Source organism: Cucumis sativus, chromosome 7, assembly GCF_000004075.3.
Source record: "Cucumis sativus cultivar 9930 chromosome 7, Cucumber_9930_V3, whole genome shotgun sequence".
Lineage (NCBI taxonomy): Eukaryota > Viridiplantae > Streptophyta > Magnoliopsida > Cucurbitales > Cucurbitaceae > Cucumis > Cucumis sativus.
Genome location: NC_026661.2, coordinates 7,373,813 through 7,379,812, shown reverse-complemented (window position 1 = coordinate 7,379,812; position 6,000 = coordinate 7,373,813).

Here is a 6,000-nt window from a genome sequence, read left to right as displayed (position 1 = left end):
TCAAGATAATTCTAAAAAATCATTGATGTTTTTAAAAACTTCAAGAAATTTTAATTTGTTTTTGAGTCTTTAAAAACATCAAGAAATTTCTAAAAAATTATTGTGTGAATATTCTTTTACAAAACGCAACGTTTCAATTAGATCACTTCCCCTTTTCTTAATTAAACCTAATTCGCCGCGACTTTGTCCCTTCTCCACCCGAAATCAAAAGCGTCGTTCACCTAACCTTCCCTTCGCGTTCATCTGTGCATTCATCTGCGTTCATCGCCGAAAAAGACTTCCCTTTGCGTTCATCAGCGTTCACCTTCATCCATTTGCGTGATGCAGGTCGTCCTCGTCAACCGTTCGGTCTGCTTCTTGCGCTTCCCTTCCCCTTTTCATTGATTTGCGTCTTGTCTGTTCAGGCCGTTCGGTGAAGGATGTTGTTATAATCATGGGGCATTCTCTGGTTTGAGGATAATAGACAAGCTAGAACACGTTGGCTAAGATTCATGAGGGGGTCCTTACTGTTCGCATGTCCACTTTCGCTGAAACCTTCATATTTCGGAGGAGTCTATGAGAGAGTTAAGGGTCGGATTGCAAGAGCTTTAGGGTCGATGACCAAAAGATGTTTATTAATAACATGTGTTTGATACATAATTACAACACTTTGACCAAACAACCAATGCTTAACTATTTTCAAAACGTCTGGTCATCTCGCTGCAAATCCTTCAAACCTTCTTCTCTACTTGTCCTAAAACACCTCATCTTGGAAGATGAATTTTTGAAAGAATGTCTAAAAGACTAAGGTTTTATGAAATCCTTTTCGCAATACCTTTTCATAAACATCATTTTCGCATAAAACAACATCAAATAATTTTATCTCGCATAAACCTTTCTTTATCCTTAACATACTCATAACATAACAATTTCACATAAACACACATTAGTTAACATTCATTCCTTTCACCAAAGATTTTGAATTGTTCTCGTACACTTTGATGTAGAACATCTCCCTTCTTGATGTTTCTTGAGTTTTATCCTAGAGGAGGGGTTTGAATTACCATTTTTGTAGTTTAGGATTAGTTATTTGAATTACCAATTTTGTATCTTGAGTTAGTTATAACTAACTCAACTCCAAGTTAAACTAACTCAACCCCAAGTTAGTTTAACAACTCTTGTAATCTCCAGCCTATAAAAAAGCTTCTCATTTTCATTAATAAGACATAAAAAAAAAGAGGCATTATACAAAGATTTCTAGCTTTGCAATTACTGCATCAATTGGTATCAGAGCATGATCCTAGCTCACTCTTCCCTAAAAAAACTTGGATCCTACAACTCTTATCCATGGACGCGGAAGCCTCCTTCAACCAACGCTTGTAGTTGGTAGAACAAGCTATTGAAGAACTTCGAAAAGGGCAGTCGGATATACAACAATCGTTTAGTAGAATTAACAAACCTTTTTACCCGATTTCAATGTCCAACCTTTAGAAGAAGCAATTCAGCCCCCAAGAAACCCAATTGCAGCAAACCAAGAAAGACAAGAAAGACCAATAAACTCTGTTGTAAACCAAGAACTACTAAGAAATCAACCTATTCACATCCACAATAATCGATTGTATGGAAACAACGTACCTGGAAATTTCTTAAGCGATTCTGACTCTTCCGATGAAGACAACTTGCTGAACATTCATCAAGAACCTCAACAAAGGCTTGGACTTCGACCATACTTTCAAGAAGATCAAGAAATACGTATGAAAGTGGATCTCCCTACCTTCAATGGTCGAATTGACGTGGAGAAGTTTCTTGATTGGATCAAGAACGTAGAAAATTTTTTCGACTATGCCAATACACCCAAACACACAAGAAGGTTCGATTAGTTGCTCTCAAACTTTAAGGTGGCGCAAGCGCTTGGTGGGATCAATTACAAAACAATAGACGATTATTCGGTAAACAATCTAAAAGATTAGCTGAATATCTTATAAAAAGATGTTGTCGTAGGCTTAGTGGTGACAGGTGAGAAAAGTAAGCTGTGTCTTTTATGACTCTTAGACGTTGAAGTCAATCAATGAGTTCCAAATGCAATATTGGAAGTTTTCTTAAATATTTTGATGCTTTTGCATGTTATGAAAGAACTTGGTTAGATGTGAGAAAGGGGTTTATGAGATTAGTTACTGTTACTATTCCCTTTTTCACTCTCATTGTTACTCAGTAGACATGCTATGGGCTCGTGTTTCTGTAGAATATAATTCAGATGCTCTTTCTCTAGATTATAATTTATATGTTCTCTCTACAAATTTGAAGTAATTTCTACTGCTTTTGCTAATATTCTCTAAAGCTTATTCAAAATGTAGTTGTTTAATAACTGTTCAGATTTAAAATATATTATAGAATTAAATTTAACACAATTAATCAGCTTAAGCATTTGACTCTGGTGTTCTTAAGATATAAATTCAAAATCCCTATAATTTTATCATGTGGATCTTTTCAATCTTCTCACATACTGTCTTCATTTCATAATCTTGCCTACTAGCTGTGTATCATCAATGAAATTACCATAGGAGTCCACATGTGGTAATTATGGATTTAGCACGATATACTGCGTATCATGTTGTTGGAGATCATTTTAAATGATTAACCAGTCTATTGGTGGTTTGAGTCTTTCCTTTTGAATCTATAGGTTGTTCAATGGTCTAATATTAATTGTGTTTAGATTTATGGTAATTTTCATTCTTTGACAGCCTTAATAAACCAAGAAAAGGTGTGGCTTTGATAATCTTTTCTTTCTCTTCGGCAGGTTGGTAATTGTAGAAAGGAATACATGTATACTATGCCCATGGACTAGATAGCCCAACCTTTGTTCGCGCGATGTTATTGGCTCCTAGATAAGTATGTTATGGTTGAAAGAAAATTGTTAAATTTCTTGCTACCAGTTGTTTCAGTGGGGTCTATCCCCATCATGCCACAAGCAAAGAAAAATGAAATTAAACAGTGGAAGTATATCGTGTTCTACTTATATAATTTATGACTTGCTTCTGCTTTTTGTTCAGGACCTTTGAACACATTGTCCTTGTTTATTACCGTGAAACACAAGAGGTTAGGTTCAGCACAATGCATCTGCCAGTTACTGAAATATTATCTTGAGACAAACTTTTATCATTTGGACTACTACATCTATTTAAGATTTGCTAATTTTTCCTCCATGGTTGCAATATTAGAACTTCATCCAAATAATGTTGTCATGTGTGTCTTTAAATTTTTACTGGCAGTCTGGCACCATATAGATCTAGTAGTTGTGCATGCATGTCTTCCTCTCTATCCTCCATTGAAAAACTCGATAATTATATGTTTGTGTAGAGTGCTATATGGTGATTCAAGTGTTGAGAGTTCTCTTTCTTCTGCTATCCATAAATTTATGGAATGGAAAGGCAATGATCATGACACTATTTTTTGTCAGATAAACACTGGTTTCATATGCTTCAACTCTGTGGTGCTTCACAGCACACGGATAAAACTTCCAAACATTCTGCACACCAATATTACCATAATGCATTTGGACATTTCATTAACAACTTCTTACAATTAGCCTTTCTATATTGAAAATAATTCGTTGTCTTAACTTCCTGTTGCTCCTAGTTTCAGAATTTTCCATCCAATCATCGTGTGAACTCAAATTCTGGTTCTGTCTCTAACCCATCAACTCCGTGGCTTTTATCTGAGGAACTTGATTCCAAGGCTACTCATGTTTATTCTCTTGGTGAAAATGAATTGTCAGGTGATACTGGCCGAACGCTGTCAAAAATAAATGAGTCATAGTTTGTTTGATCATTCATTTTCTAATCTTTCTTCTTTATATTTAATTAGTTGTTTAATTTCTTAAAAAAGAATTCTGGGTTTATTTATAGTATATTTGGTAGTATGCATGCCTCAGCTCCTTTAATGCATGTCTCTTTACAGTATATTTGGTAGTCTTTTATAATGTTACACCCTTTTTTTTAATTCCTAAAACCTTTTAACTTTCCAAATTTTCATTCATTCTTTTAGAAAATTATTTTCATTATTTTTTTATGGTTACAAAACCATCCATTAACTAACATTAATTAGACAATTCACTCCAATAATAAATAAATAACTTTTTTGGATCTAAGGTCTTTTCTCATTCTACAAATTTAAATTTACTATATAAAGGTTATTATGCTAAATTGAAAAATATATTTCTCTCAAGTATGCAATGACAGAAAATTAGGTTATATACTATATAAAAAATATATTTTTAGGTATTATAATTTTTTTAAAAAAATTATATTTTAAATTTTTAATAAAACCTTGCATTTGGGGATTCACATGTTGTTACTTGTCGAACCAAAAAAGATAAATTCGTGGTGAAAACTCTTTAAAAGCCCAATTCGTGGAAGGAAAAATTGAACTGTGGCGTTGAGTTATTTTGTTGTTGAAGAAGATTGGTAAAAAACCCACAGCATTAAAACTTCTTTTTGTTTCTTTAAGTATATTTTAGATTGCAAGCGTATTTTCTATTTGGGTTTAGTTAGGGTTTCTCTTGTTTATTCCAAGATATGCATGGATAATTCATGTTCGACTATTTGGAAAGAGGGATTTATGTAGCACGCGGTATTATTTTATGGTTTTGGAAGTGTCGAGATAAATTAAGGACTTTTTTAATCTTCTTCAAACAAACCTATACGAAGGCGAAGAATAATTTGTGCTTGTATTTTAGTCGGAATAAGAAGAAACATGAAGAGAATGCCCACGAGGAAAATGACCATGAGAAAAAGTTGTGTATTCCTCCATCCATAACTGAGCTCTCTAATGTGTATTCCTCCCTCCATAACTGGCTTACTTTGGACTGTTTGGATAGAAAGAAACAATAGAATTTTTAAGGATAAATCAAGGTTTATTGTTAACTTGTGGGAAGACATATGTAACTTGATCGGAGTTTGGTCTAGGCGTCATTCATCTTGTAACCAATATGATGTTAATTACTACCAACTCTTAACTTTAAGCTTTGTTAGATTAGGTTGTTCCGGGCTTCCCTCTAGCCTTCAACCTTGTAACTTTAACTCAATTTGAAAAACGTCAAGAATGTTTATATATTCAACATTCTTCAAAATTTTCAAACGTCAAGTAATATGTACTTTTACTTGAGATTTTAAAAACGTCAAGAAATATCTTAAAAATTCTTTATGTTTTAAAACGTCAAGAATTTTTATAAAAAGCCGGAGAAGAGTTATTTTTTAAATATCTTGATGTTTTTTAGACGTCAAGTAAGATCGTTTTTCTTGACGTTTTAAAAACGTCAAGTGTTATTACTATATATTTATATATATATATATATATAATAAAAGAAAATATTGGGTTGAATCCTTCGAAGCCCTAGACTTGTCTCTACCGCATTCGAAAATGCCAAGTTCTCTCAGAGGATCTCTCACTTCTGCCGTGTTCACCGTCCGTCCGTCTCGCGTTCACCACGCCCTCTCCGAAAATGCGTACTAGATCCTTCGCTTTCAGTCGTTCACCATCCACTGAGTACGAGATCCCTAAGACTTCCGCCATCTGCCATCTCTAATACTCTGAAATCGTCGTCCGTTGTCCCTCAAAGTTGTCGTCCTTCTCTACGAAAATGTCGTCCTTCTTTCGAGTCTTCATTCCCCTTTATGTCGTCCTTCTGTATTTAGAGGTTATACTTCATTCCCCTAAAACTTCCATTGGTTTCCATATTTCAAGAATTTGAAATTTTTATAGGATATTGCTAGTGGAAATTAAGTCAATTCTGTTTGCTCCCAACTACCTCCTGATTATGCTGTCTGGTTGGGAGAAATAAAGTCTTTGTCATATTTTAAGGTAGTGTATGTTAACCAACACTTAGTGCATTTTCGTGTTTATGAGCTTATTTTAGTTAATATGTTTTTGTAGGAAAAATATGATGTCAATATGGCATATTATACGATGAAATTGTAGTCGTTTAACACAAAATTTTGAGGTTCTTTTTCAACTAATTATGCT